The sequence below is a fragment of the Panulirus ornatus genome, chromosome 45 (genome assembly GCF_036320965.1).
Source record: "Panulirus ornatus isolate Po-2019 chromosome 45, ASM3632096v1, whole genome shotgun sequence".
Classification (NCBI taxonomy): Eukaryota; Metazoa; Arthropoda; class Malacostraca; order Decapoda; family Palinuridae; genus Panulirus; species Panulirus ornatus.
The window spans coordinates 2,123,815-2,132,847 of NC_092268.1; the positions used below are offsets into that span (position 1 = coordinate 2,123,815).

Below are 9,033 nucleotides of genomic sequence, written 5' to 3' on the forward strand. Positions count from 1 at the left end.
GTTTTCTCATAATCTAGAAATCTTTTGCACACTGGGTTAGGTCAATTTTGGATTGTGGAAACACTTAAAAGACATGAAACCTGTTTCTTCTACAGCCTATGTAGATATGTAAATATTATTGACATTTTGTCACAAGTAAACATGCAAGAAAGCATTTAACGTTACCCATTACAAGCTGTCTGAGAACCATCTTCAGGTCTTAGGTAAAGCATCAAAAGCCAACACTTGCAATAGTAATTACTATCACCAATAAGATCTACAGCACCCACACCACCAGGGAAGACCCTAATCTGCATAAATTATGTTTCGTCTACCATCTGTCTGTGCAATAACCCTACTTACAGTAGATTGTGTTGGTCCACAACGTGATCTTTTCCAGTTGCAATATAACGTAAGGTCATCATCATCACTTAGTTCCGGCGTGATACAGAGCCATGTTCCTTGCTGTAGTACTTTCTATTTCCCGCTACATCTCTGATCTATTTCTCAATCTGTGACCACCTGTCTTCCCGCACAGTCAAGCTGGTATCTTCTGACATCCATCCCCTCGTACACACCCCCAGAACAACGGGGCCTAAAAGTTTTCAGCTGAACAAGTGTTCCTGGTCGTCCCAGCCATGTTTGCCTCACTAAGCAAATTCTTAACTGCTTTTGAGGCTTCTCCATCCCTGAGGCATCAACCAGGAATCTGGAAAAAAAAGTAAAATCTTTGATATGTATTATGCAAAATACAAACATGTTTATTATACTTAATCGCCATCTCCTGCGTTAGCAAGGTAGCGTAAGGAAACAGACGAGAAGTCCAACCCACCCACATACACATAAATGCACCACATATACATACATATACATTTCAATGTATATATCTGTATAAGAGTGGATGAGCCTTTCTTCGTCTGTTTCCTGGCACTTCTTCGCTGACAAGGTAAACAGCGATTATAATAATATGAGTGTATATGTAATATAGGTAATGTATACATGTATGTATTCATACTTAAAATAATAAAGTATACGATATAAACAAAGATCGACAATTATTCAAACCTTTGAATCTCCATTGTTTTAGTAACTTGGACTAGTGAGCAAGGTTGCAAACATGTCCTTTTCACCATCTTCCTATGTCACTGATGTAATGTAATGCAATAAATATTTGTTTACGGAAGTGTATGTTTCATTTATAGAAATAAGACTCCCTGATAAAAGCCATTATCTTGTCTATCTGACTAAAATCAACTATCAAAAATCAGAATATGAACTAAAAAAAAACGCTTAAAACTGATTATCTAAAAGATCTAAGATCCACACATAAATAACTTTAAAAGAGCCATTAAATTTAATGATCTGTAACGAAAAATATAAACAAAAAAGCATTTTGTTTTGGTCATTTTATAAGTAGTTTACAAAAGCCTATATAAGGTGAGTGGACAGACAGTTACAACCATCCAACCCCTCTGGTGTCTGACCCCAGACTGAGGCTGACCCAGTTCTAAGGGCCTAGGTCAGCAGCTAGATCATGGCACTAAATCAAGGGTCGGCACATAAGGCCCTGAAGTGTACAACCTAAGTTCAACACACTTCACAATACAATTATCAATAAACTCACAAATAACACCAGAGCTACTAAATACATTAATTATCTAAAAGAAAAAAAAAAGATTCCAACCACCACAAATAACTGAGTTAATGATTGAAAGTTAAGTTTTCTTTTAGTGATCTTATGATTCGTTTTCCTTCTTGGCAAGAAAAAGTGTCTAAGTAAATCATTTTCAAAGCCACTATCTATCTATCTATCTATCTATGACGCCCTATGACTCCCTTCTGCAACCACCTCCCCCAAAATAAAGATATGTCCACGGAAATAGTCTCCATAACTAGTATACATCAGTGCCACTTTTTAACTTTTAGTGGCTCACCCTTATTTCTGGTCATCATTTCTCATAAGGAACTTTCTTAAGGGAGTTTGGACTGATGTACTAACTGCGTTTTGGCTGTGTTTCGAAGCCTCATTGAGTCAGTTGAATCGGAACAGCTTCGTTCAGGCGAGTCCCGTATTTTCCACTGCTGTACTACAAAAGACGTCTTAAAAATAACTATAAAAGCTTCAGAATTGTACTATTGAGTTACCTTCCTCTTTAAAACGTAATTTCTGGTATAAAAATCCAAGTTCTGTACGTTATTTCATACTTTATGAGACAGGTTCGAACTTCACTGCTTCACACAAGTAAGAAGAGAAAGTATGAAACACTGCCATCTATGTTTTGGATATGGTACTAAAACTGCCACCTATGTTTTGGATATGGTACTATCACAACACTTCATTAAATCGTCATCTTGATATCATTTACAGTTATATAACCATCAAAGACATTGAAAACCATCTTAATTCCACGCCTGGCATCTAATTAAGGACTCTCAACACCATCAGGAGGTTAGAAAACAGATAATTCCTGTATTTCCTCGTGATGTTGAGTTACCAGCTAGCAATTTGACGCCGTGGCCAGGTCGTGCCAGAGTTTCCAGGGACGGTATAAATTCCATGAGCCAAGATGGCCATTTGCTGGTAGGAGCCGCTGACGGGCAGGACCTACGCGTGACACACCGTCCATCAAACCCTTATTTTAAGGTTAGTATATGCAAATTGTTCGAGAAATTTGTTGACCAGATGTAATGTTATGCATAAGGGTCAAAGTGGAGTGTCATAAAGTGTTATTTTTACGGTAATTAGCAGAGATATGGCTGGCTTGACCTACGGTCCTTCTGTTAACCCATGCGGGAAGTGGCACACACACACACACGTGTATATATATATATATATATATATATATATATATATATATATATATATATATATATATATATATATATATATATATATATATATATATAATGTATATATGCATCTGATCCCGGTTATGAGTTCATTTAAATCAAGTTTGAGGACATTGGAGAGGCTCTGGTGTGTATGTGTGAACCATCGTAATGATCGTTTGGTAGTTTCGTTGTGTTGTTCTGCTGCTAAAACGAAGCCCCAAGTTTATTTTCCACTTGATATTCACACTACACCTCATGTTCGGCCATGGCTCAAGACAGTTGTTATCCTAACGAGGATAAAATGGGTCATTTCGACCAACTAAAGCTAAGATAAGGCTTGATGGCCGGACGCCATCTTGTTTCCGACAAGGGCCCAAATGTCATTATTTACGTTATTACTATTACAAAATAACACACCCAATCCTTTCCTATCTTCATCTTGCCGTCGATAATGACCTAATGACCAGAATTACCAGCAAAATGCAATGATATAGTGTGCGGTGATGATGAGGGAATAAAGCCAGTAGAGCAATAATTGTACTTATATATATACGTTAACACAGCCATGACGGTTAATGAAGAACAAGTTAATATCTAAGGTTAATGTGTTTAATTACCATGTCATTTTAACGTTAAAATCTAAGGTTAATGCCAAAATAGTAATTTTACCGTCTTACAATAAATAATGGATTCTTATGATGTCGTCTAAGGTCAATTTCGCGTTAAAGATTTAATGTAAATCCTGTGATTATTAGTTTTTCACACTGGGGTCAAGGTTGAGTGTTGCCTTAGTTTGTATATATTGCTACACACAACACAAATGTCAACACATGATCATCATCTCGGGTTCCAGGATGATGATGAGGCGGGCCAGCCACACCAAGGAGTCGACCCCAAGCTGGATCCCAACCTGATCCCTCACACCACTTAACATCCTCGTATATACTCGAGATTATTGACATGACAACACACATCACTTACGTCAATCTGGTTCACGAAGAATTGACACCTCTTTGTTTCCCCGCAGGTCACTGTGACTCCTTGAACCGCCGGCTTCTGGGCTCGAGCACGACTTACACGGAGGAGCACGTCTTGACAGCTTCTCCTCCAGCTCACTAGTGATCAGATCCTGAACCTGTTGACTCGTATAAATAATGTAAGTATAAGAAACAGCATCCGATCCCATGTAACAACATTGGATATCTTTCCTTTGGCTCTTATCCCATTGAATCCGATGCGCTCGTACGTCTTTTGATGGGTGACGTAGAATGCACCATGTATTTTGTTATAATGAGTTCTATTTAACTTTTATCATTGGATTTTATTATTAAATACCTCAAAATGTGTTAATAATAAATTGTTTTTAACAATTTTTTTATATAGTTGGTACACAGCCAACATGGTGCATTTGACCATAGCCTATTGTGATTGATGTCAACACAATAATAAGTTACATATGAAAACCATACAGAGATGACCCTTATGGTGTGATCGGCCCTTACTCTTAGCCTCCATCTATCACATACTCTTCTAAACTCAGTCACAAAATTCTGTACTCGCTCAAATATATCAATGCTGTATCATAACAAACAATAACTGACTGACTTTTCATGTCCCTCTCATCCCCTACAGACTTCATATTCGCCCTTCTCTCTTAGATTCTCACATATTCTTGTCACACCAACTCATATATAAACACCCATGGGGACATCACATCCTTCCCCCTGCATAGCAATACAGTAATTCCTGACCATCTTTCCTAATCACATATGTACACTTGTGTATATCCCTCTTTCTAAACTAGACATTCCCAATAACCAGTCCTTTTTCAGCACACAACTGCACAAGCTGTACACCATTTCCACTGATAAAACATTTCCAGCAATTTGTCGTAGTCAAGTGGATGATTACACCGGTGTTGGCCTTCCACCTGAGCAGCTTCCTGTGCCTCTGGTGACCTGGACTTTCCACCCAACCTCTGGGATCCTGAACTCTGAGCTAGGTCAGTGACGTGGCCACCTTGGTTGTGTCCTGGACCCCTGAGTTGCTATATTCTTGGTCCTGGACCCCCTAGTCTTACCTGATGTATCAGATTAATTTCCTGATGAAGTGCCTGACAACCCTGGTATACACCAACTCTGTATCTAATTTTACAGTAAAATTTCATTCAGTAACATAAAAAAATAAATTTTTACAATTATCATTGTAAAATTTTTTGATGATACTGAATGAAATTTTACTGTAGAATTAGACAGTGTTGGTGTATACCAGGGTTGTCAGGCACTTCATCAGGAAATTAATCTGATACATCAGGTAAGACTAGGGGGTCCAAGACCAAGAATATAGCAACTCAGGGGTCCAGGACACAACCAAGGTGGCCACGTCACTGACCTAGCTCAGAGTCCAGGATCCCAGAGGTTGGGTGGAAAGTCTAGGTCACCTGGAATCCAGGTCACCAGAGGTCCAGGAGGCTGTTCTGGTGTCCATAGGTACAAGGAGCTGCTCGAGTGGAAGGCCACCACTATTCAATATTAGCGCGCGCTTCTTATAGAGGCTTACGACCAATATCACCTTGCTTGGTACATTCTCGAAAAAAGGTCACTTACATTCTTGTGGATATCAACAAAGAAGCTGCTTGTTAATAAAAAAAAAATATGCTATGATACACTGTAATAAGCATAAATACTGTTCCTTCTCATTTTAAAGAATTACTATAGTACTGTATATTTGTACATCAATTTAGAAAATATTCTTTTATCACAAAAATACAATAGCCCTATAATATAAACTAATCTTTTATGGTACAAATATATATGTATTGTTATGTGGTGTGTGAAGTGAGAGGGTCAGGGTGAATAGTTTAGTTAAGAGAGGTGGTGAAAGCCTTGCGGAAGATGAAAACCAGCAAAGTGGCAGGTTTGGAGGGTAATGCAGTTGAATTGATTAAGAAATGGGGTGACTGTGTTGTTGATTGGTACTGTATGAGTGAATCATGGTAAAGTGGCTGAGGGTTGGCAGAATGCATGTACATTGCCATTGTACAAAGGCAAAGGGGATAAAGGTGAGTGTTCAAACTACAGAAAATTGTATGGGAGGGCATTGATTGAGAGGGTGAAGACATGTACATAGCATCAGACTGGGGCTGAGCTGTAAGATTTCAGAAGTGGCAGCAGATGTGTGGATCAGGTGTTTGCTTTGAAGAACATGTGTCAGAAATACTTAGAAAAACAGATGGATCTGTTGTAGCATTTATGGATCTAGAGAAGGGATGTCTGATCATTATTTTTGTAGGCTAAGGTGAAGATTAGTATGGGTTTTCAGAAAAGAGGATGAAATGTTGGGTGAAGAAAGGTGGTGAGGTAAGTGATTTGGGGAAAAGGAAACCCTGTGTGGGAAGTCCCAGGAGAGACTGTGTACAGAATGGAAAAAGGTGAGAACAATGGAAAATAAGGGAGTGGGGGAGGAATGGGATGTATTTGGGGAATCAGTGTTTGGATTGCGCAAAAGATGCTTGTGGCATGAGAAGAGTGGGAGGTGGGCTTTTAGAAAGGGTAGTGAGGGGTGGGATGAAGAAGTAAGAGTTTTTAGTGAAAGAAAGAGAGGGGCCTTTTGGACGATTATTGCGGGGAAAAATGAATTGAGGGGGAGAAGTATAAAAGAAAAGACGGGAGGTCAAGAGAAAGGTGCAAGAGGTGAAAGAAAGGGCAAAAAAAGAGTTGGGGTAAAGAGACTATCAGTAAATTTTAGGGAGAATAAAAAGATGTTCTGGAAGGAGGTAAATAGGGTGCGTAAGACAAGGGAGCAAATGGGAACTTCAGTGAAGGGCGTAAATGGGGAGGTGATAACAAGTAGCGGTGATGTGAGAAGGAGATGGAATGAGTATTTTGAAGGTTTGTTGAATGTGTCTGATGACAGAGTGGCAGATATAGGGTGTTTTGGTCGAGGTGGTGTGCAAAGTGAGAGGGTTAGGGAAAATGATTTGGTAAACAGAGAAGAGGTAGTAAAAGCTTTGCGGAAGATGAAAGCCGGCAAGGCAGCAGGTTTGGATGGTATTGCAGTGGAATTTATTAAAAAAGGGGGTGACTGTATTGTTGACTGGTTGGTAAGGTTATTTAATGTATGTATGACTCATGGTGAGGTGCCTGAGGATTGGCGGAATGCGTGCATAGTGCCATTGTACAAAGGCAAAGGGGATAAGAGTGAGTGCTCAAATTACAGAGGTATAAGTTTGTTGAGTATTCCTGGTAAATTATATGGGAGGGTATTGATTGAGAGGGTGAAGGCATGTACAGAGCATCAGATTGGGGAAGAGCAGTGCGGTTTCAGAAGTGGTAGAGGATGTGTGGATCAGGTGTTTGCTTTGAAGAATGTATGTGAGAAATACTTAGAAAAGCAAATGGATTTGTATGTAGCATTTATGGATCTGGAGAAGGCATATGATAGAGTTGATAGAGATGCTCTGTGGAAGGTATTAAGAATATATGGTGTGGGAGGCAAGTTGTTAGAAGCAGTGAAAAGTTTTTATCGAGGATGTAAGGCATGTGTACGTGTAGGAAGAGAGGAAAGTGATTGGTTCTCAGTGAATGTAGGTTTGCGGCAGGGGTGTGTGATGTCTCCATGGTTGTTTAATTTGTTTATGGATGGGGTTGTTAGGGAGGTAAATGCAAGAGTCCTGGAAAGAGGGGCAAGTATGAAGTCTGTTGGGGATGAGAGAGCTTGGGAAGTGAGTCAGTTGTTGTTCGCTGATGATACAGCGCTGGTGGCTGATTCATGTGAGAAACTGCAGAAGCTGGTGACTGAGTTTGGTAAAGTGTGTGGAAGAAGAAAGTTAAGAGTAAATGTGAATAAGAGCAAGGTTATTAGGTACAGTAGGGGTGAGGGTCAAGTCAATTGGGAGGTGAGTTTGAATGGAGAAAAACTGGAGGAAGTGAAGTGTTTTAGATATCTGGGAGTGGATCTGTCAGCGGATGGAACCATGGAAGCGGAAGTGGATCATAGGGTGGGGGAGGGGGCGAAAATTTTGGGAGCCTTGAAAAATGTGTGGAAGTCGAGAACATTATCTCGGAAAGCAAAAATGGGTATGTTTGAAGGAATAGTGGTTCCAACAATGTTGTATGGTTGCGAGGCGTGGGCTATGGATAGAGTTGTGCGCAGGAGGATGGATGTGCTGGAAATGAGATGTTTGAGGACAATGTGTGGTGTGAGGTGGTTTGATCGAGTAAGTAACGTAGGGTGAGAGAGATGTGTGGAAATAAAAAGAGCGTGGTTGAGAGAGCAGAAGAGGGTGTTTTGAAATGGTTTGGGCACATGGAGAGAATGAGTGAGGAAAGATTGACCAAGAGGATATATGGTCGGAGGTGGAGGGAAGAGAAAGAGGGAGACCAAATTTGGGGATGGAAAGATGGAGTGAAAAGGATTTTGTGTGATCGGGGCCTGAACATCAGGAGGGTGAAAGGAGGGGGAAAAGGGAAAAAGAGTGAATTGGAGCGATGTGGTATACAGGGGTTTAAAGTGCTGCATGGATTTGAATCAAAAGGGATGTGAAGCGTCTGGGGTAAACCATGGAAAGCTGTGTAGGAAAGAAAATTTGCGTGTGGGGGGACGTGTGTATGTACATTGTATGGGGGGGGTTGGGCCATTTCTTTCGTCGTTTTCCTTTCGCTAAACCTCCCCAAACGCGGGAGGGCAGTGACAAAGTAAAAAAAAAAAAAAAAAAAAAAAAGAGAACAATGATAGGATTAATAGAGATGCTCCCGTGGAAGATCTTAAGAGTAAAGGTGTGGGAGATTAAGCGCTAGAAGCAATGAAAAGTTTTTTTTTTCAAAGGTCTGTAAGGGATATGTACAAGTTGGGAAAAAAGGAGAGTGATTGGTTCCCCCGTGGTCAGTCCCGCCCGCAGGGGTGTGTGATTTCCCCATGGTCGTTTAATTTGTTTATGGATGGGTGGGTTTTGGGAGGTAAATGCAGGAGTTTTGCAAAGATTGGGAAGTATGCCGTCAGTTGGGGATGAGAGGGCCCGGGAATGTTTTTGGGTTTTTTGTTCACAGATGATAGAGCACTGGTGGCAGACTTGAAATTTAGAGACTGCAGAAGCTGGTAACAGTTTGGAAAAGTGTATGAAAGGAGAAAATTAGAAAAAATGTGAATAAGAGCAAGGTAATAAAGGGTTTAGCAGGGTTGAGGGACAAGTTGATGGGATGTCATTTGAAAGGAGAAAAACTG

General features: G+C 40.2%; 1 protein-coding gene and 1 long non-coding RNA gene across 7 annotated transcripts in view; one reads left to right on the forward strand and one right to left on the reverse strand.

Moving 5' to 3' along the window:
- Window positions 1-9,033, forward strand: part of LOC139762987 (uncharacterized) — a 492,364-nt gene that overhangs the window by 21,916 nt on the left and 461,415 nt on the right. The window lies entirely within an intron of this gene.
- Window positions 1-9,033, reverse strand: part of LOC139762990 (uncharacterized) — a 39,077-nt gene that overhangs the window by 15,630 nt on the left and 14,414 nt on the right. For all 3 annotated transcript variants that reach the window (XR_011715974.1, XR_011715973.1, XR_011715975.1), the window contains exons 7-8: window positions 3,793-3,946; window positions 343-688 (exon numbers count right to left, since the gene is read on the reverse strand). This is a non-coding gene — a long non-coding RNA (uncharacterized lncRNA). The remainder of the gene's footprint in view (window positions 1-342; window positions 689-3,792; window positions 3,947-9,033) is intronic.